This window comes from Manduca sexta, chromosome 10 (genome assembly GCF_014839805.1).
Source record: "Manduca sexta isolate Smith_Timp_Sample1 chromosome 10, JHU_Msex_v1.0, whole genome shotgun sequence".
NCBI lineage: Eukaryota > Metazoa > Arthropoda > Insecta > Lepidoptera > Sphingidae > Manduca > Manduca sexta.
The window spans coordinates 8,197,431-8,221,336 of NC_051124.1; positions in this window are offsets into that span (position 1 = coordinate 8,197,431).

Consider the following 23,906-nt stretch of genomic DNA (forward strand, 5'->3'; position numbering starts at 1 on the left):
TTTCATAGGTTATTTTAACAATAAAAGTTTATAAATACACGGTTGTATTAATTCAAAATTCCAGAAATAAATATTCAAACAATCATACATAATATGAAGGTTAGAATTGTTGGCTAAGTGTTGTCAAAAAAAGTACTTTGCCAAAACTTGGGCCACACACACACAGCCAGCCCAGGGGGGGTAAGTTGATATGGAGAATAGGAAAAGTATGAATTGAAGGTAAAATCGAGACCACATGTTCCCCACACCCCCTCTCCCGCTTTAATAATAACATAGAGCAGAGTTTAATTGACTTTAAGCGTACGGAATATTAGGAATGGAATTGGTGAATTCATTCGAGTTTAAGATCCTCTAGGGAGGACATCTGCCCCTCCCTGCCCCCCCTGGCGGCGCCCTTGCTGAGAGTAATGAATTTATAATCAGAGAGCATAAGTTTAATAATTACAACCACTTTTGACCTCAAAATCGTGTTACAAGAATCTAAATTTACAATTACTTTGATGAATGTTTGATAGTGGGGAATGGGATAATTTAGTTGAGGTAAGAACTTACTGCCGAGACGAAGATGCCAGCTTTAAAACCCAAAGCAGACACTTTAGATTTTTCAAAATTGCATGAGTATTCTCTGTCAAATTATAGCTTACTTTAACGGCGAAGAAAACACTTCGTAGGGAAAGATACTTATTAATAACAGGGGTGTAGCTACCGCCGTATCAGCCGTATCAGTGATATAGGGCCGCCGAGCTTTGGGGCCCTTCTTAGTCCATACCTACATTGAACTAAGCGGGCGCCCAAAAGTTCGCACTGCCCTGAAGAGCCCCCAACAAATATAGATATAGGGCCCCTCTATAGCAAGTTACGCTACTGGCAATATACCAAAGAATTCTACATAATACTTTCGAACATATTGATTGAAGTCTGTTTAAATTAGGCCCGCGTGGAGAATTGAGGCCTATATACTGAGAGGGTTTATTGGAGGTTTGATGTCAGCAGCAGTCGGAGAGTAGAAAATCTTCAGGAAAGATTAATTCACCATAAATCCAGGCAGCTTTTAAAATAGGTTGTAGAAAAAAACATCAGTGAAATTTTTATTCCAGAATTCTTTAAAGTTAAAGTGATAAACTTCATAAATTTTCCCAATTTATAAAACGTCTATTCGAAAGGGCGACTAGTACTCCTATTTGAATATAAACATAATATAAATAAGAATAAAGTAAATCATGAAGAGAATCTATTTACGAAGAGAAAGTTTAGAGGGAAGGTCGTTTTTCTTAAAAAAAATCGTAAATCCAAATTGAAACTACGGAATTTTGGGTAACATACATGAGGGTTAATCGATGAAATTTGAGGTTTTCTATCGACCTGCTTTATTCGGATGCTTGGTCATGTTACATCCCGTATAACACCCATTTTCTCTCCCTTCAGTGACGTTGAAATAAAAGTGAATTCATAGATCTCTAGCCTGAAGTGACTTCCTAGAAGCTGTTCTTCTCCCCTAAGACCTGGAACATGGGATGGCCACCCCAGAAGCCAGAACTAATTATATCTTTGCTGGTGACAGGATATTTGTATCAGCGTAGATGGCGACTACCACACACAAGGTGAAAATTTCGCCATAATAGCCTTCTTAAGCGTGTCGCGTTCCGGGATCAGCCTGTATATATACAGTTTCAAACAGGCCGTCATAATTATAATTTCGTGTCGTCTGGCGAGAAATAATCATCTCTTATTAGCCGACATACTACCTGGATCCCATTCCACTTACTATCAGGTGCAGTAGGGTTTTTGAATTGCCGATAAAAAAAGCCCTACATGGCTACTTTTCCGTCAGGTTATATTCTGTTTCCCCTTTTGGATTTCTTAAGAATTCCAGAAAAAATCCTAATCTGCTGTACAGACTACAGCGTCTACGTCGTCTGTCGCACTCATTACGACGGACCACCGAGTACAGAAAAATATTTATATGTAGGTATGAATTGTAATAAGTACGGCAGAATAAAAATGTAAGTATACAATACTAATATAATGTACAATAATAATAAATCTGTTTTCTTTCTTTCCACTTTAATACAATTATGGGATTAAAACAATCCTCCCGATCCGATCCTGGACGTATTTTATACAGTTTAAAATCTTGTAATTTCAAATTCGCACTCCACGATTTCCCGCCAACATTTCCATCAATACCACTACGTATGATTCCCCATTCTTTTTGTTTTCTTTTTCACACAAAGTTAAAATGAAAGAGAGTATCGATAACCTAGTGGAATTGCCGCGCATGCGCCAACACAATTAGGGGTGAAGGCGCTGCGTTTTTCCAGCGAACACGCCGTAGTGGAAATGCGGTGGTCATAATACAATGCAGTCATTTTAATTGTATTGTAAAAATTGTAAAGTTACTATTTGTTGTAGATAAAACATGATTAAAAATCATTAAAGTACAAATTGTAAATAATTTATAGTGTTTTTTTAATTAAATAACATTTTCAAACTGGATAAATACGTCGGAACTGTTTTATAAAAATGTTTTTATGATTCCGAAGATATTTATGTGATTTAACATTAGCATCTAACTGTACTTAACACGAGGTAAGCATTTTTATATTTTTACGCAATATTCTAATATCTTTGAGGCTATAAATATAGGTACCGTATAAAATACATAACATTTTAGTATACGGCATATAACTACATAAAATATTTTATGCAATAATTAAAATTCATATATTCGAATCATTCTGAATTAGTTATATAATTTTTGTTGAGTTTTATTTTAAAGTTTTAAGGCATTTATTATTATCGTTTTATAGCCATATAGTTAACAAAAAATTTACCAAAATGCCTATATTACGTAGAAATTATAAGCTACTATTGAATACTATTACTTCTAAACGAAGGCAATTAATATTTTATTGCGAAGTGCGACCTTTCGTGTGCTCCTTTACATAATATCTTTAAAAAAATCGCTAAACAAAAAGTCTTACTCAATCGTTAAAATGAAACAAAACCCACTTTTGGATACTGACCTTGCCGATTGTTTACATTTTCGACAATTTATTAACGATAAATTTTTTCATCCGCTCTCTTAATCTTTCAAATTTATGCGCACTATGTCTGGCTAATCACACGATGCGATCAATATGTTCAGACGAGGACCTTTCCAGGGTCAAATATTGGTAGAGTTTTTTCATAATGCCAAATATATATATTTAAAAAATATATGTTTTGGATTAATGAAGTTTATTTCGATAGGATTAATGCGTGAGGAGATGATGATGATGATGATGATGTAATGCGTGATACTATCAAGTATACTGGTATTTTAAAAGAAATCCAATGAAGAGATTGGCCCCACGGGAGACAGATTTTTGAAAGTCAAGATAAATTCTTTGGAATCTATAAATCCGTGTAATACCTAACATCAGAACAATATTAATTTAGATACAAACCCATTACATTATAGGTATCGTATACTAATTTTGCGACTGGAAATATATTTTTAAGCCTATGTATCTGGAGTTTGTTAATTTTTGAACTAAGGATAGACAACCTTTTTCATTAATAATACTGGCCAGCAAAAATCTGCAATTATTTCTAGCATATAAAAAAAAATAGGCTCATTTGACGCACGTGGACACACATGCGTGTTTATTTTCGATAATTGTATATTAATAATTGGATTTATAATACACAATTATAAGAGAAAAGGAAATCAAAGAAGAAATGTCATATTGTTTTTTATGTATAAATGATTGGCTGTGAAACGTCGGCAGTTTTCAAGGTAAACGCGAATAATGTTCCGTCACAATCGATTTGAAATAGAGATATGGATATTGTAGTAAGCTATATTATTGTTTTATTATGCGGCCTGATTCTAACGTCTTTATATCTGAGTATTCAGTAATTTATCTTATGTGAAAATTTGCTGCGGTTTTTCTCCATAATGTTCTTGGCTTATAGGAATACCAAATCTTTGTTGCGAACAATCATTCTTGTCCTTTTGTCATTTCTCGCAAAACATTTTTCTCTGTGAAGTATAACAGTATCAAATCCACAATGAAGGTTTTTTTTTAAAATTCAGGGTGTACAAGATTTGGATTTGTTTGGTTTCTAAGTTTGTTGCACTAGATTTAATAAACTTTAATATGTCTAACATACCTGCTACATAAGTCAAGTAAATCTCATTAAAGTATTGAATTTAATTCTCGTATTAAATAGCTGATATAAATAGTACTAATATTATTACCATTTATTTGGGAAGATAGCTTAGAGAGTGACTCTTATATTTGATCGTTTTATAAGTTTATTTGAGAAATATTATTAATTTACAAGCTTATTTTAAATTCAGCATTACATATAATTCAAAATAGGCACACACACTTCTTATTACTAATTGCACGTACAATATGTAAAGAGAGCGTATTTATTCATTCTCTTGATAAACAGGACAAAGAAAATAATGTCGAAACAATTAATATTATTTGCGTTATTGACATTTGATAAAGCACTAAATAAACAAAATATCATATTTAATACGCAACGGAAAGTGACATTATTTCGATGTTTTGTTGATGCTATTACTTGTATTGTTTTGGTTCGTAATATTCAATTTAGTACACGTGATATTTGTTTTTTTTTATTATTAATTTTGGGTGATTTCATTTTTGATGACCTCATAAAAGTCGCAGTAGGTCGATGGATGCGGGCCGCTTCCAATAGGGCGATCTGAAAATCTTTGGGAGAGGCCCATGTCCAGCAGTTGACATCCTACGGCTGATGATGATGATGATTTCTCTTTTATACTCGCGCCTGGGATTCCTGTAAACTAGGATTGCCAGTCGTATTTAGAAACGAGTTGTTGATATACCTATATGAAGTTCAGTTGCGCAATGAGTGCACATTGTTTTATTATCTCAGAAATGTAATCTTTATAATAATAGCAGGGCTTGAAAATAATTAATCGAATTTGCCTTTACACCACTTCGTCGGGTGGGAGCTCCGCTCTTTAGGGGTTTGTAAAAAAGATATTTACGGTTTTGTTCTCTTAGTGCAGTTAAAGTATAATATAAACATAATAATATTGTGATAACACATTGTATAAATAAACTGCAATCGTATTTCATGATAAGTTAGAGCATAACAAAATAGGTAAATTAAGTATTTTTCTTTGTAAACACTATAAGGCAATCGGGCACACAAATATTATTCAAATGTATGTGTCCAGTAGGTACATAAACGTTACTAAATCGCAGGGATCGAATTGAAAATATTCTAACATTACGCAATTAAATCACAAGGTCTACAATTTAGATGATTTTATAAATTACAAGCATCATTATGATAATTATTGATCAAAAACTCGATAAAGTTAATGTTTTGGCAACAGTACATATTACGACGATTTATATTAGTGTCATACAAACAGAGTATATTGTTTCGAATGGTCGTATCTGTGTGTATATTATATATCTGTATGTGTATATTAATTGTTTTGTTTAAGGTTCTACTGATTGTTGGCGTATACGAACAACATGTCAAAACGTGAGTTGGATTCTGTATATTTTCCTTGTTATTACGGAAGAGGAATTGTTATCGTAGATTTAGCTTTGTAGATACTTGTATGTGTAAAGTTATATAATGTTTTTAGTATTGTTGTATACTTCACATAAGGGTCGTTTGTAAAATTTTTTGCAGAAATATATACCGATGATGTGATGCGAAATATAACTATAAATTCATGATAAGCAGCGATTTTGTGTACCCCTTTTAATTATCAGTTGGGTTGAACTGTAACTACTGTCTGATTGTCAAACAGGAGGTTTCTAGCTAATCTGCATATGAGTTCTCTATAAGTTATTTTATAATATAATAAATTAATATGGTAGTTTTTTAAGCTTGCGTGTATGGTTCAATAATCGTGTGTGGTCGTTAAGTATATTAATAAAAAAAAAAATAGTTTTGGACCAAGTTTATGTTCTAAATTAAACAATTATTAACATTGTAAATTTTCATGCAATTATCGTCAAGGTTCCGTGACCTAAGCATCGCATTAAGTGATGTTTTTTTTATTATTTATTAGGACATAAAACAGTTGTATGTTACAGTTACATTTGAGTTTGATGTACCTATTTATTTGAACAAAAAATATCAAATATGGGCACTAATGATTTATCGCGTTTTTTATATATTTTGTTTCTCCCGACGTTTTGAAGGCCTAGCAGCCCTTATGATAAAGTATAGGTACTCCTGGGGGAATTTCTACGGTTAAAATGCCGGTTGAAGACTAACAACTAAACTAAGCTGATTAGGTTAGCTCGCATAGTTAAGGTGGTAGCTCAAGGTCCATTTTCATACATTTTGTTTCGGCTTTAATCTGGGTAACTAAACAAGTATTGGCAAGTAAAGAATTTAAATTCACGTCTAGTTAGTGATTAGTTCTCGCAGTTGAAGAAAAATGTAAAAATAATTAATAATCATGGATATTTCGGCCTTTAAAATTTAATATGACGAAATTTTAAAGGCAGAAATATCCATGATTATTAATTATTTTTACGTTTTTCTTCAACTGCGAGAACTAATCACTAACTAGACGTGAATTTAAATTCTTTACTTGCCAATACTTGTTTAGTTACCCAGATTAAAGCCGAAACAAAATGTATGAAAATGGACCTTGAGCTACCACCTTAAGATATTTTACCAATTTCAAATCGCTTTGTTCAACCTAGACACCATGTGTAATTTTCTAAGTGACTTAGCTTTTGTTGTGCAATTGGCTTAAACATTGTATTACGTATTTAGTTCACAATGACTTTTAAAGAATCGATATAAGCCCCTGTAGGCTGGCAAATGCCCGATCATGTTGCGATTCGAGGTTATCTAAGCCAGTAATTACACCTGCATGGTGCATTTTCATGTATTATGTTAGTGTACTATATTTTAAATTCATTATATGTTGTACCGTCACACTATTGACGTATTTGTATACTGGCTCGATCGGGGAAATATAACTATTTTACAGTAAGCAGAGGAAAAGCTTGCATTTTGAATGGTGAGTGAGATATCTGGAGGTATAAACAACATTGCCTCTTGTGTAAACCTTTCCTTTAAAGTCAGTATTAAATATATGAATATATGACCGCAAAATGTCTTGAGCACTCCCTAAGTTCAGCAATTGAATTTATGTTATAACTAATTCATGTTTCATTTTATAGCGCTATTTCATTTCATAATAGAGATAGTAAGGTAGATTCATTGATGAAAAAGTTTTGGAAAAAGACAATAACTTATATCATCGTCATTTAATCATAATTTTAGTTCCTATCCCAGTAAATATCCAATCCAGTTTACTGTACAGTTTTAGGTCGCTGCAAACACACCGGAGAGCACGTCATTCATTCCGAGTCTTGTATTTAGCCTTGTCATAGGCATTTAAATCTCGTTCTTTATTAAACCATCACTCAAAATAATCCTCAGAAACCCTTATACCGCCAGGCAATACATTACGTTGACAGATAATAGTGAACTGTGCCCATAAATTCCGCCGTGCGTTGTTCAGTGGACAGGCAATCAATACGGGGACAATTCGATACCGCTATGTACCACGCGTTCGCTTTGAGTCATGGTAACGCGAGGGCTTAAGGCCGCCCGTACGTTTGATACGATTTTTATGTCCATCGGCTTCAGTAAAAAAAAATTCGCTAAAGCCGCATAGTTTTTTTAAATTTATTTTTCAGCTGTCATATCGTAGATATAATAATGGTTCGGTGAGTTACATTAGAATTACCAGTGTAGTCACTGATATGACCAAATGTGACGTACATTACATTCGCAGTAGTAATCGGCGAATATTTTTTTATGAGACACTAAAACAGTAATTTTATATTATTGATATTTTTTACTCATAATAGAACAGAATGCAATATTCAACGGCTATACAATTCAAATAAAATAGTATCACGACATAAGTCGTATCTAAATAGTAAGCGTACGATTAATCGTAAGTTCTATATACGATTAGTCGTCACTACTAAAAACGGTCAATGCCAGGTACTTTGAGACTCGCGAGCCTTGCTTAATGTACGACGGGGGTGGTTGATTGACTGAAATGTCGGCTATTTGCTCGTTTCGGGAAAATAAGTGCCACGAATACTTCACTGAGGTTAATTTCTTATAGCCTTGGCGTGTACTGTTATTTCATTGTTCGTATATACCGTAATGTAATAAAAATTAATAAAATGTATTCTTAATGTGGTTGTGCATGCAAATTTGAATGCGATGTAATATTACTCTTTTTGATATTTAAAAATTTGAATATAATTCATACTGCAATTATAATAATTTACTTATTTGTGTTATAATGTGTTTGAATTTATTTGAGATCAATAATCCTATACCTGCAATGGTATAGACGTCCTAATACTAAAGAAAAGTAAGAATAGAAAGAGTTCGACATTAATATTATGGTATATTTTTTGTTATCCAAATGTAGGTACAAAGTGGAAGAATGATCGAAAAGACAATGCCACGCATCATCCATTATAAAGATCGTACCCTGAAAAATTGAGTATCCCGGGAATAAAACAATGAATACATGAAACTCCTGGATGAAAATTAAGTAAATGAAATATGTCATGAATCCGCAATTCTTATAATATATTCTTACTCTAGTATATTCTACACCTATTTGTAAGTCTAGTAATCTTATTATATATATAGAAGTGTAACGGGCAGAATAGATCAATTCAAACATAATAACATTCCAAGCGAATGAAATGAAACAATACTTGCCGATTGTTAAACAAACCCGTGTAGCATTCCGTTTTAATATCGCAAAAACTCGTAAACATAATATCATGCGACACAACAAAAGCTGCATTAAATGATCTCAACGGAGTCCGCGTAATGGCTCGAGCCCACCTACATATGGCTTGACAATAGACAGTAGGTGATGTTTGTTTTCACGATCGTCCGAAAGAGATTGTCGGTCATTGCACCGCGTGCAATTACAGTGAGAGCGCATCGGTTGTCGGTCAGCGAGGGCCGTGCACGAGGTTTCTGTGTCAGCACAACCGGACCTGCAGTTTTATGTCCAATTTTAACATCCGTAGTAACACATTTCTTGTTATAAATCTACGCTACGCGTGTTTTGTTTCCTTTTTGACGAAATATTTAAACGAAATTGTTTTTTAATATGGTATTAATCGATTCAATTTGGAGCAGTCGTAAATTGCAATCGATATCGTTTACTCGCATTGATGTTATTCGACTTGTTTTAAATGTTCGTTATGGTTTAAAACAGAAAGGTTTTTAAGTATCTGTAGCAAGTTTATTGATACTACGTAAAAGCCGAACCAATCCAACGTTACAACGAGAACAAATGCAATCGCCTTCAAATGTGTCACATTTTCGACTCGGAATATTCTTTGTTCCCGAATCGCTGTCGTTTCCGAAAGTGGCGATCGAGATTGCGTGCAGCGTCGCCATAATAACTACTGATACCGCGCAGTTCTCATTTCTGCAGACTTTCCAGTGCCCTGATGATTGTAATTAAGTGTAAAAAATTTAAGCACACATAATCTGTGTTATTACAAGAATTGTCAGACGTTACGATCACATCTGGTGGTTATACTTCAGATTGTCAGCTGGCAATCTGAGAGATGCCAACTTGGACTGGCAATTGATTGGCAAAATGTATGGTGTGTGCAATAATGATCAGTATTATAGGAAAAAATGTCTTAGTTAATGTGCTAGAGTGATCTAGGCTATGTTATTAATGACACTATGCATGTAGATTGAAGCCGTGGCGTGATTATTTTGCTGTCGGTTTAAATGTGGGAGCTACATCCTGCGAGTCTCTGATATGTCTTTAGTGACGTGAGCTATTTTGCCTCGTCATGTTACTTTTCTGTTACTACACAACCTAAAGCTATAATTTGACAAGACTAATGATTCGGGGTGAATACACTAAAAACTAGTAGCGTGATTCATTACTTTCAATTTAGTGTGTAAAATTTTCTCAATAACGTTTCAATGATTAAACGGTAATTTTGAGGAAGTGTTTTAACGCTATATGTATAGTGCCAGATTTGCGCCTAAAGTTATTTATTCGCTCATTCTTTTCTACCACTTCAAAAGTCTATAATTCCGAGTAGTAAAACGAATTTTTAAGATGCGGCGGTCGATGACCCCGCCGGTCCGGTCCTGCCTCAAAGTAGATATTATTCGATAGATAACTGTATAGATTTTTTTATTACAACCAAAACTGGGTTGTGCATTTTATTCGTGATCGAACTTTTTTTTTATCTACCTAAATAGTCTCTTTATATATTGTAACTGTTTGTGTTTTTGACGTGTTTGATTGGAATACATGTCGGTTTTATGACAACGAGCAGATAATTACGTATAATTGCCGATGAATTTGACTGATGATTCCTTTAGATTTTTTTGTCCGTCATCGCGATATCTTTAACATTTTTTTTTTGAATAAACTGTTCTTATCTGAGCTGTTAGTGAAACATTCAACGAGAATTGCTTTAAGGAAAGCATACGAGGACGTTGATATTTAGTATTTTGTTAGTACCAATTATCTCAAACATAAGTAAATAATTTGCATAATCACAGGTTTCAAGGACATAATTGCATGTTTCGAATAAACATTATTTTGTGCTAATTAATACGCAATTATAGTGTACAACTATGTTGAGACCAGCGAAACGACACGTCATACACAATCTCAATAGCTGAATTCAGCAAAATACGTGAATATGCTGTATTTGGTAAATTGTTTTGACTTTGCCGTAGTTGATATTTTGTGGCTAGTATATCTGGCTTGCTGAGGCACAGGGATTATATAACCGGATACCTGTCGGCTTCCCTTTCGTAATTTATATTTATCATTAGAAAGATTTGCAGACCGCATTTATGCATATCATCATTACATTTTTATTTATTTATTGCACTTAATATACAAATGTATACAGGCGAACTTAATGCCATAGGCATTCTCTACCAGCCAACCTTAGGGTGGTGCAGAGATAATCATGGTAGGTGCATCACGGCAATATGACACTGAGAAAGAAGATAAATATACAAAATACCTATAATAACTATAAATACAATATAAGTAACATATACATATTACATATATTATGTATATGTTGTGTCGGATTCTCTTTCGGATATTTTAACTCTTCGCCACTGGCTTGAAACATTAATATAGAATATCTATACCAAATCGTATTGCAAACATTTGCGAACAATCAACAGCGAACAATGGTCAATAATGTGTGTTTTTTTTTGTTCGATTATCGAAAAGTAGGTCATGAGCATCGCATAACTGCTCATGACACAATACAACCCGCAAGTTCAATACTTGGGCATCGCGTGAGCCGGCAAAGATGGTTATTTTATTTGCAGATGGTCAATTGGGCAAGTTTGTTGCGTCTAAACCGTTATGCGGCGGATGGAAATGGTTTTGCGCCATTATAAAATGTTTTTGTGCGGCGTTTTTAACGTTATGGCGGTAAATGAAACGAGGCATTTTGGTTTTTGCAGTTTTTTGTATTTTTTTTTGTATGTATGTGCTGTATAAATGTTGTTACTGCACTTTTTAAGTATCATTATTTTATTTGAACCTTGTAAAAAATTATTATGATTTAACATCTTATCTTATTCTTACTCTTAGTAATATAAATGGTTTAAAAATGTTTGAATGGCAGAAGTAAACGCAAAAACTGCTGGAAGCATTTGTATGAAATTTGACATATGGATATATCATGCCCAGTTATGTCTTAGATTAACACATGGCTACTTTAATTCAGATAATATCTTCCCTAAGGATTTTTGTTTGTGATCATCACATATAACTTCAGAAAAGTCAGAGGTGTGTGCTCTTAGGATTTGAACCTGAGGATATTCGACTCGGCAGTCCGTCCACACCTAGGCTATCGCCTTCAGGCTTCAGGCTCTTGTCTAACACGTATTTTTGCGTTCAGTATACGTGCCTTAGATTCTTACAGAATTATCGCGATTATGTTTCATATTTCCATTTTTCATTAATATTTTGAATTTCTGTAAGAATATTTTTTTGTTATTAGGTATTTCACGTTTTCCCATTAGGCATTGCTAGCGCTTTACCGTAATTCTTATATCAGTCATAAAGTAATTATAATAAAGTCCATTATTAACAAATTCAACTACGAAACAAATAGTACTATTATTATGTTTTTAAATATGAAGTAACATTTTGTTGTCCGTTTAATTGAACAATGGCACCACGCTCGTGCGTCGTTATTCTCGGAATTACATAAAGAAACCGTATTCTCGTAATTACCTTACGGTTTTACATCCTCACCTTATAGCGGCTTAAATAACAAATGTTGGCGAACATTTTCTAATACATTGTACGCGTATGAGAGTCGTGTTTTAAACCTTATAGTGTAATATGCAATATCATAAAATCTTTAATATTCTTGTGACAACGTGAGTTTGTTAAACATCGTGTTGTATATTATATGGCAATCAGTTTTGAAGAATGTCGCAGATATATGAGTGCTTCTCGAGCGCTAAGACTTATCCTTTAAACCAAGGGTGTCGCCAAGGGAGAGCAAAGAGGGCCAGTTGCCCCTCCTCCTAGAGATTCTAACCAAAGACCTAAGTCTTTGACATGACTTGCTTGATCGATCATTCCCATGCGTCGAAACTCCCATGAATTAATTAATTTTATTCCTAATAAGCCGTACGCTCAATTAGGCTCTGCTCTATTTTATTGTTAAAGCGGGAGTTGCGGACTGGAGGAGGAACATGTGCCCCAACTTGCTATCCCCCTAGGCTATCTGCTGGCGACGCCCTGGCTTTAAACGAATCTTAGAAAGAGTGCTCAACTCTCGGGAGACAACCGCTTGGCTGTGCCTCGGGCATTGCTTCAAATTTGCTCAAGTCAATGAGCGATGGGCGTTGACTATCGGACTGGCCGCTTGCTCGTTTGCCTATTAGACAATAATAAAAATTATGAAGCTTAACATTTTACTAGTCAATGATGAATTTATGAAATTAAAACAACTGGCATGTAGGAAGTATAAAAGGCTCACAAGGATCGACAATCCACATGTCTCCCTTGCTTAAGCGCAAAATTTCAGTTGAAAAGGTAAAAATCGTTGTGCGTCATATCTTCTACGTGTCAATTACGTGGGTATTTCATAAAGGGCAGACAGCAATACGCGCACCTACATTCACCAACGATGCTCACCCTAGAGCATGATAGGGAGCGAGACCTTTAACATTATATTGCGTAGTTACTAAAAGCTAGTCTATTTAGCGAATACAGTGATCTTTGTCGTTGTGTAGGCGCGGCGGGCTCCATCTGCCGCTGTACCGTTAGCCGACATACTAACCGCATACGGGAGATTAATGTAACCAGTCTGCCGCGTGTGGAGGGCAGCTGCGGGGAGCCGTGATTGTCGCTGCGATCGGCACGCTAGCTTCACCCTGCTGGATTTGTATAGGATGACGCAATTTCATTATATGTTTCTATGAAATATTGTTAGGTTCCTTAACCCGTTAAGGAATATCTAGGAACATCATGCCGTCAGTTCAGGATAGAAAAGTTGGCAGAACGATACTTGAATATTGGCTGCATCGTGAATGGGAGGCTTCATTTCAGAATAATGCAGTGATTGAAGTAACAATTTTTTTGTTTTGTGTCACACATTTAAAAAAGGTCTCTGCGTGTTTTTAAAGAGCATTCAATATACTTAAAGCCTGACAAAGCTTTCCTAATTACTCTGATTGTGTAGGTTTCCATAAATGGTGGTGATTATTTACCATCGAGTTTCCCTATCTGTAGCTATAATGAAAAATAATATTCGGTTTGGCGCTCTGTCTGTAAAATAAGTGATACAGTGGTACCCGTCTCTTGCATTTCCTAAACAACTAGTGCAAACTATTTTGCTTTGTGCTCCTACATATTGATTGGGAATAATATATCACATCTTTGGTCATCATTATTTTTCGAAGAATCTACAATCGGCCGAGTAATCAATCAAAAAATGTAGTGTATGCAAATGCTTACGATCTCAGAATTAATGCGAATGTTCGTAATTTTTTCTCTGTAATACTATACTTGCCATCGTAATATAGTTAAAGCACGTGGTTATAAAAACGTTTATTTTGAACGTAATTAAGTAATGACCGTGTGACTTTGATCATTCATCGTCCTCGGGCGAAGTTGGTCGTAAATTATAAAACTGTCGACCGCTTCCTCGATGGCATCATTTCGCCTCACTTCCTTAGGATCGTCACTAGATTTTTATTACTTTAGCATTGACACTCTTCCAAACGTAATTACTACATCGTACTCTTGTTTATTAAGATCTTCAAGATTGTACGAGGAAACATAAAAACCTGTATGGAATTCCGCATTCTCCAAAATGTATCATGGCGTAGGTTTTTAATTGAGCTCTTGACGTACTAGAGTTTTCTGCGTCCTTGTTTACGTGAAATTTTTCATAAGTATACTTTTGCGGAATCAATATTCGTATATACTGTTCTGGTGTAATTTGTGCCTCAGCAGTTGAGCACATAATGTGGAATTGTCTTTGTATAAATTTGATTTTATGGTTTATTTATATATTTTTAAATTATGGAATAAGCCTACCATAGTACCCTTTAGTACTCGTACATAACCTCATGGTTATTGGTAAGTTACATACATCTTTCGCGTTAAACACAATTATCAAAATAAAAGCAGCCTGTAGCATTTAGGGGTGATGTATTTCTATTAACCTAATTTTCAGAATCAAACTAATAGTTCCGGTGATTAGATAGATTTTAAAACTAGATTTAATACAGTATAATGTACAAAATATGATATGTCTACATAGCTATAAACATAGCAATCAGTCCATGTAAATATTCGTTAACCCCTATTATATTATTTGTATACAGTTATGTAGACCAAATAAAAAACACAGTAGATTCAAATAAAAAACACTCTTCACCTTTATATAACAGTGTGAGATTTTACAAAACACAAATGCACAAGTGTACAATAATATGATTTATTTCATTTATTTTTAACGCAGTTTCTATTTACCAATGCCAAGAGACTTATTATCTGACATTAAAAGTTCGAAACTGTATTTCATTACTTCCGTCGATAATAAACTGTTTACTGCCAAATATTAAATGTTCAATGATTTGGTATTGGAAGACTTATTGAAGAAAGGTTGCCATGAAATTAACGTATCAATTATTCGTACTTCTAAAGGTCAATACGGGTTTATGAACAGAAATACACTCATTTTTCGACTTATTTTCAGTAGACCAAACAAGACTAATAATAGAGCTTATAATTAAATAAATAATTAACTAAATTCGTTATTATAGACTATTATCATAAGACAGGTTTTAAGTATAATGAAATAAGAATAAAAATATAGGATTAATGAAATAAGAATAACAAAATACATCGATGACTTAAACTGCGCGGTGGCGAAATGTTGACATATTCAATGCATGTGGATAGATATATTGTGGAAGGTTGTCTGACTTTCAGCTGGGAGGAATAAGGGCATAAAAGAATACTATGTTAATCTCGCCTGTTGTTGGCCGACTAATAAGGTTCATTAAGGGTGGTGTAAAAACGGAGTTGTATGACTGCGAAGTTTCCGATATGACTAGAGGAAGGGAAGGCTGTAGTGCGTATTACTATATTGAACACTACGTTTTTGGTGTTTGTGTTCCATTTTACCCCTTACAACGAAGTATTGATTTAACAGTACGACGTACGTTCAAATTCTGTTACTCATAAGGTATATTGCCTCACGCCATATCGGAACCGTCTCTTGTGTAATTGATAGAATGTTAAAACTGTTTGTATTTATTATATACCAGAAGATCGGGGAAGGAACAAGTCACTCACGTTTATAGTAGGAGCTCATTAACGCCAATGAATATTAAAAATGCTAGAGGACTTGAGTGTTCTATTTATTCCAATCTCACCATTTTACAAAGTCCTAAAAAGTATTTTTTAATTATTAACTTCATCTGAATTTTGTATTTTTGGGTGTCGATTTATATGGACCAGTCACGAAACGGTGACTAGTTAAACACTAAATAATATCTAAGCTTAAATGATAAGTAGTTTATTGTAAAGGGTTTATTGTAGTTGGAGGAAAAGAAGCTACTACAGATAGAAATATTGTGTAACTGTAAACCAAATAAAATGATTAACGAAAGCACAGTAATCCAAAAGTAGCTGCACAAATTCAAAACTTCAAAACGATTTTACATATCAGTTGAAATATTTATATTTAAAATAAAGTGATCTTTTTGAAGTTTATTTTAGTGAAGAAAGAACGTTTGTTGATGCGAATGAGAAAGTTAAAAGGCGATTTGAATTTTTTCAGCTCCTTTTGTAGCTGACTGCACGTGACCCGTGATGCAACCAGAGCGTAATGAAGGGTATTTTCTTAAATTTATCTTCGTTTAAGAAAGACGTAATACAAGGAAACATGTCATTAGAAAGTACGCACATAATTCTCAACATGGACGCAATTTCTAAACTCATCAGCCGCTGTCTATCAACTAGGAAGATGTGCTGAGGAAATTCGCACGTCGTTATAGCACCACTTCGAGTACTCGTGCAAATTGCACGGTTTGATTTATTCGTAAAATATTTATATTTGAAATCGTTGGACGTTATGTAAGAACGAATTGGGACAAATAACTAGATTTTGAAAAGAAGCTCACGCCTTATTTAGCAACACAGCTGATTTTGTAGAACAAATTGTCGAATTTGTACTAAAATATATCGAAAGCTATGTAAAAGATGCACGTCAGTTTAGACATCTGAATTGAAAATCCATCTTGTATGCATGTTTGGTTGTATTGAATAGTTTTTGAATAAGTAAGTATCGAAGCGGCGATAGCCTAGTTGGGTGTGGAACGAACTGCCAAGACGAATGTCCGCAGGTTCAAATCCCAAGGGCACACACCTCTGACTTTTCTAAAACCATGTGTGTAGTCTTTGTGAATTTATCGTTCGATTTAACGGTGAAGGAAAACATCGTGAGGAAACCTGCACATCTGAGAAGTTCTCTATAGGAATTTCGAAGGTGTGTGAAGTCTACCAATCCGCACTAGGCCAACGTGGTGGACTAAGGCCTAATCCCTCTCAGTAGTAGAGGAGGCCCGTGCTCAATAGTGAGCAAAGTATAAAATACAGGGCGATATTATTATTATATAAGTAAGCATCTACTGGGGTTGGTATGGAGAGGTATCACGCACTGCTTATTTCTGCCGACAACGTTTTGGTTTAAAGAGTACATAGTATAGACATATTTTTTTTTAATGTCTAACATTCGCGTTAACACAAGAAATCATTAGTACTGTAGACAGTTAAAAAACCTGGTTACAAATATCGTTTTGTTACAGTTTATACAAACGTAGTCAGTGTAATCACTGGGTATTATGCGACTTAATATTAACGTGTCATGGGGTGAAGCGAAGTGTAAAATTACACACAAATATAATGCAGCCCCGCTAGAATGTAATATTCAGCACGACACGAACGTCCGTGTAGTTTAACTGTAGTGGCTGTGATTGGTCGAAATACCAACGCGTGAGTCACACGTTACTCTATCGACCAATCACAATGAAACGAGACGGACTCTCGTGCCGTGTTTTATACCACATTCTACAGGAGCAGTATAATTTTTTGTTTTGAATTGGTATTGTTGCTAACGTTTGTGGATGATGTGGGCTTGCTCGTCTTGACGTTTACATGAAGAAATATTCATTCGTATGCAAACCTCTATGCATGTCATTGATAAAATTGTTAATATAATTACCTAGACGACAAATGACAATAGTAGTAGCTGATATAGCAATTGGTAGAAAGTTGATAATCTTATCAACAACTAAGTAATAATTGGAAAATCCTGTGTGTAATAATTCATTTATTATTTATAATTATTCGCGGCGGGCGCGCTGTCGACGCAATAGTTCCTCTAATGTGGGCCAAGTTTGTCTCTCTATGTTGGCTCGGTAAAGCTTAAAGTTCGACCGGTTGCGCGGGGCGTTGACCTCGCAACCTACTGTCTTTATCCCGCGCATTTCGCGAGATTCGAGTGTAACTATCACGCTTGTGTCGTAAAGGAGTATACGTAGTTGTAATATGGTATTTATATGACAGCATAAAGATTATCATCAGGTATTCATGTATATTGATATCAGTCTTCTTTGTTAATGTTCTCTCCACTACCTTCTCTCGTTGTGTACACCTACCTCTTTAGTCTCTGCACCACCTAAAGGTTGACTGGTAGAAAATGCCTTCGGCTTTAAGTCCGCCTTTATACTCCTTGTATATAAAGTGTAAAAAATAAAAAATAAATATATTAAAAATAATGAACAACTTAGAGATAAATTGCATTTTGATTAATTACCAAGAAATAAATCGTCCTAACATAGCAAATAAATTCCAAAATAATATGATATAACCAACTCTGATCAGACGCAATAATTATGGCGGCCCACTATTTACCCAACAGTCTCATGTCATTCGATGCCATGGTGATCATAAAAAGGATAGAACGGTTATAATAACAGTACAAAATACTTTGCGAAAGGGCAAGTATGTAGGGCGAGTTATGTAGTTAGTATAGTTGCCTCTGAACTCTATATCCGTAATCAATTCCTGATTGAGCCATATTGATATGATGACGACGATGTACTGTACGACACCGCTCTGAAGTCCAGCGTTCGAATCTCGAGTCGGGAAAAGTGATGCTGGGTTTTTTGCTCAGCTAACGTCTGGAATTTGTACCCGATATGGCAATAGCCCTTATCACATCTTGGAAGTGAACACAAATGGCGAAAAGCACGTGCTTTTGTTGCACGGTTGTGTTAAATTATTACTGGGAGAGACATGGTATATTGCATATTCTTGCTGAAACCGATATATTTTACTAGATGTTCCTCGTTAATGTGGTTTGGACATTTGGGCGTTTCGCCTTATATATCCTCATTGTCAGTCTCCTATCAAGGAGACTGACAATGAGGATATATAAGGCGAATGTGGATGGAAGAGCCGCTAGGTGTCGACCGCACCGAACCTTCGAATGTTAGATATCTGACGTTCTTAGTAAAAGCCAGGTTAAAAGTACCCTGAATCGGCGGGAATGCATGAAAAGATTAATGAAGGTGGAGGAAGCGAGAGAAGATTGTCAGAATCGTGTAAAGTAGCAATCCATACACACCGCCTACCTCTAAGGGATAGAGACGTGATACTTTGTATGTATGTATGTTCTTCGCAACTTCCCCGCGTGAAATATTTTCCCCGAATAAAATTACCGCATAACATTTTTCCCGGCTTAAAGTACCCTATCAACCACGTGAACTCCACTACAGACCATAAGCTTCCATCTCCAGACGGACCTGTCAAAAGTGGTCTTCGTCCAGCGTGTTCCTTTTTTATTTTTTATGTATATTGCGGAGAAAAAAGTGTTATCGCTAATGTGACCATTATTAAGACATCTGTCCACCAACAAATTGCCTATAGTGTTATATCAATCTGGAATGCTCTGTGTGCCAAAATTCAACGATTTTGGCGTTTACTTTAAACAAACAGCTCCACAAATTTTCTCATTTCTAATATAAAATTGATGTAACATATAGTACTTTCTGATGTTTTATTATAGCTTGGTATTGTGATACCAATTTGTCATTATATTAGAACATATCGTGATTGATAGTTTACAAGACCAGTAATATTTTCCCCTCTCGGCTTAGGAGGGTTCGCGCAACTAGTATTTATCAACGTGTATGTTGTAAGACTCGGTCTATGGTCTATGAGCCGCCCGAGTGACGTCAACTCTTCGGAGGCATAAATACCGTTTGCAATTATATGAATCTGGCGTGACCGTTGCTTGTTAAAAGCCACGCTTTGATTACGTATTGGAGATTGTAATTACTGTTGAGCATCTTCGTATATATATTAAATGTAGGTAGCTATGTATCAAGGTATTTCTAAAATTCGCACAAACATTTGTTTACTGAAGAAATCGCTGTGGCTTTGGCTATTTGTCAATTGCCACACCCCTATCTTTAGGGTCTTTGTTAGCAATGTTTTGTTTGGTTTTAATGTGGTTGATGTTGACGATGTCGATGCCACTCCAATCTTCAACACCTTACTGTTAGTATGTCTTTTGTATGCAGTGCTCCGTCAGGGTCGGTACCACCACAATGTCTATTTCTACGGCTAAGCAACATTGTACTAGCAATTATGTGTTTGAAGGACAGCGGAGCCAGGGTAATTAATTACTCAGGATAACAGTGTAACTTCAAAGTGTTGCTATGGTGTATGGGCGGTCGTTTCTTTTAATATGAGGAAAGCTACTTGTTCTTTGTAAAACAAGTTATATTACTTAAAGAACATACGAGCTCATAGGTTGAATACATCAAAGTCACTAGACTAAATGGGAGGATCACGACTGTATGGCATAATACCTGATAAAGAAATCCTTACGAGAGATTTTTAAAGCTTAACATTCCACATATTATGAATTTAATCCGCGAGTTGAATGCAACATATTGTATCGATCAGTCATTCAATATTAAATGTAGCACCATTGTCAATATTTTTTCTCCATCACTTTTTCACAATTAAACGGTTAATTACACTGTAATAGGATAAATATACTATCAAGTCTGTATAATAATATATTCAATGCATGAATATTTTCTTTTAGGATATATTTTGTTGTAAACATTTTGATCGATGCGCTAAACATACAATTCCCGCGTGAATATGTGACTACTGACCATGCGCTGACAACAAGTGAATACTGATTGCCTTGCTATACTGATTCTCCAGTAGTCTTAAAAACAATGGAATAGTGCGGGTGATATGTTCAGTTTTCTAGAAAATTTGGATAATGACTGTTTTATATAATATAATGGAAGATCAAACAGTAACGTAGCGTAAGTCGTGGGTGGCATTTTTAAAGGAGCAGCAAAATGCGTAAAATAAATCCTTTATTTATCTTTTTTCTATGGACCAGTGGATAAGGTAGCGCCCGTGACGCTTATTTGTCAAAATTACCATTTTTTCCCTCGTCCAGGGAATATACGTCAAACTTTGGGTCAGTCTCGGGCGACAAGGACCTACATTACACCACTAAGATCACATTTCACCCTACAAACGAAATGTTAAACTATGCCCCTACGCGTAATTACTTAAAGCTGCTTTAAGTCAATATAGAAATGAGTTTTAGTACCCGTATAAACAATCTTTTGCGAGAGACCGTCAATGCGGTGGTTTATTAGTATACTTGGTTTTGCTAGCGGCTTTGCTCGCGTAAAAGTACTTTTCCGGGATATCTTAGCGTAAATGACTCTATGAAAAGTGTACTTGCTAATAAAACTCGCGCCACAATCAGTTCAATGTAAATCTTAACTTTCAAAAACAGATAACCGGACAAACAAATTAAATAGGTTTTCTAAACATATGAATAAGCAATGCACTAAATCAGACTTAGAAGAAACCTTCGTTTCGGAATAACGTACAGACAATCAATATTCATTTTTATGTACATATGTACAGTGGTCGTATAAAGTTGATTCCACAACAACGATATGAATCTGTTCCCTATTCGCAATAAATTACTAGTGCTATATGCATGTTGTTAACAAAGACATTTGGATCTACCGAGAGAAAATACTCATTAAAATCTCTGCAATAATTTTCCTTTACGTTGACTTTTATCTGCTTGCGAACGTTAGTATAAAACACATAAGAGTTTTATTAATACCTGCAAATATTCTACTCTTTGCACGCATTCGTGATTGGACAAATGTTATTTTTAAATCTCTTTGCTTTTTTTGGAGGACATTATCGATATTTATAAAACATGCAAATATGAGTATTTGTAAAAAACAAAATGCAAATGTGTTGTCCGTATTCATTAAAGGAATAGGCGAAGGAGTAAACTGCTATCATAACTAGCTATCCCAATACAAACACCAAGTTTGCCATGCATAAAAAACTCATCGATAATCTGATATGATGATTAATATGAAGCTAGGACCTAACGAGTTATACTTTAAAAGATTGTCACTGTCACTAAAAGAAGGAGTTGATTACTTCAGATTGTGTTGGGTATTATAATGCAGCTAGTCTCGAGAGAGTAGTGTTGGCTCGGCCGTGCCTACGCCATTTAAGTCACGTATCAGAACTGCAGTTCCGCGGTGGAGTAACATCACCTACTAACGCTGTTTTACCGCCATTCAAAATAAAAAAGGGAGATAAATCATTTAAAAGATAGATAAAAAACAACATTATGTAATAGAGTTAAGGATTTGTTTCGTGTGGGCTGTAGACAATGTGCCCATTATTGTACTATTTTTTCTTCTTGTACCTTAATACAGCAAACAGACACGTAGGTCATCAGGTGTTTAGTGATTTCCATCGGAAACACACCCACAATATTAAAATAATCATAACGTGCTGCCATAAAGGAAAATAACTGTTATTAGGAAGAAAAGAGAATCGATTTTTAATTCAATCAATAACAGTTATTCCTATTTTGTCCTTTCACCATAAAAATAAACTCTATAAGGCAACTTGAAATGTTAAGGGGGATTAGAATACGCATTTAAAATGAGTTGATGCATCGTAAAAATGTAGTAGTGGTCGGTGGTCAGTGTTTAATGTTTATCTCGCGAGTGCACTTAGGTACGGCGTCATCTATTCTAAATTAACATATTTTACGCCCGAGACACGGCGACGAGAATTAAAATACCAGCATTATAGTGGAATTCGTTTATTGTGTCGTTGATTTTAGTAGTGGTGCAATCATGTGGATATAAGAAGATTGCTATTCGTAGAGATCCAACGTTTTGTTTTCCTTGATCATTGAAATCTCCCAAAATTTCACGATGCCTTCAGATTCAAACGAGAATTATCTGTAGATAAAACATTTTGATTTTACATTTTATTTGGGGAAATCTGATTGTTATTTGTCTGAATGTTATTCTAGTAATGAATTTCTCTCGATTTCTTATTCATATCGCTGTTAATGTAAACAATCTGATTAAAACAAAACTTCGGAACTTTTCATCTTGTTTTGTAAACGGTATTTGTTCAACAAAATCAATACTCTTATTATATTTACTTCATCGTACTTACGTCGTTTAAAATTTCTCAACGTTACAAATTTCTTCAACAAGCAGCAATGTTTAAAAACTTACGTTGTGTCGATTGGAAATGGACAAAACTTCGTGCCATTTTACGCGTGCGTAACTTGACGTGCGGATTGGCGACTAGAAATGGCGACTGCTTTCGCATTCAACGCTTGCATAGAGCTGCGTACAAGTTCAAGGCTGGTCGAGCCTCGCTTCCCATTGCACATGCGCAGGCATGCAACCAGAGTAATAACAAGGAGGTGCGACGCCACTGTTTAGGCGTAGGAATTGCTGGGTTTTTATCTGTTTTGTGATGATGGGTCTTGTTGTTTGTGAAGTTGTGTGTTATATTTAAATTTGTTGTATGTTTAGAGGTTGTTTTCGGACGTTGTTTGGGTCATGGACAGTGAACTCTAGGGAATTGACATGTAGAGTTGCCATCTCGAATGTCGAATATTCGGTGGCAGACTTTGTGAATGTATATCCTTGTCAACGATTGTTTTTGCCATAATATCTACCGGCTTATGTAGTGATTCATGGGTTTTGCTGGGTGCAAATTTGGGTTATTTTTTGTAGCTTTGGCATGCTCACTACCCGCGTAAGCAACTGCTACGTACGTATTAAGTAGTTTTTTTGTATAGAAAATAGTATAAACTCGGTCAAGTTGGACCCTACATGCCTACCTTAGACATAACAAGCGACAGCGTTATATTTTACAGTCTACC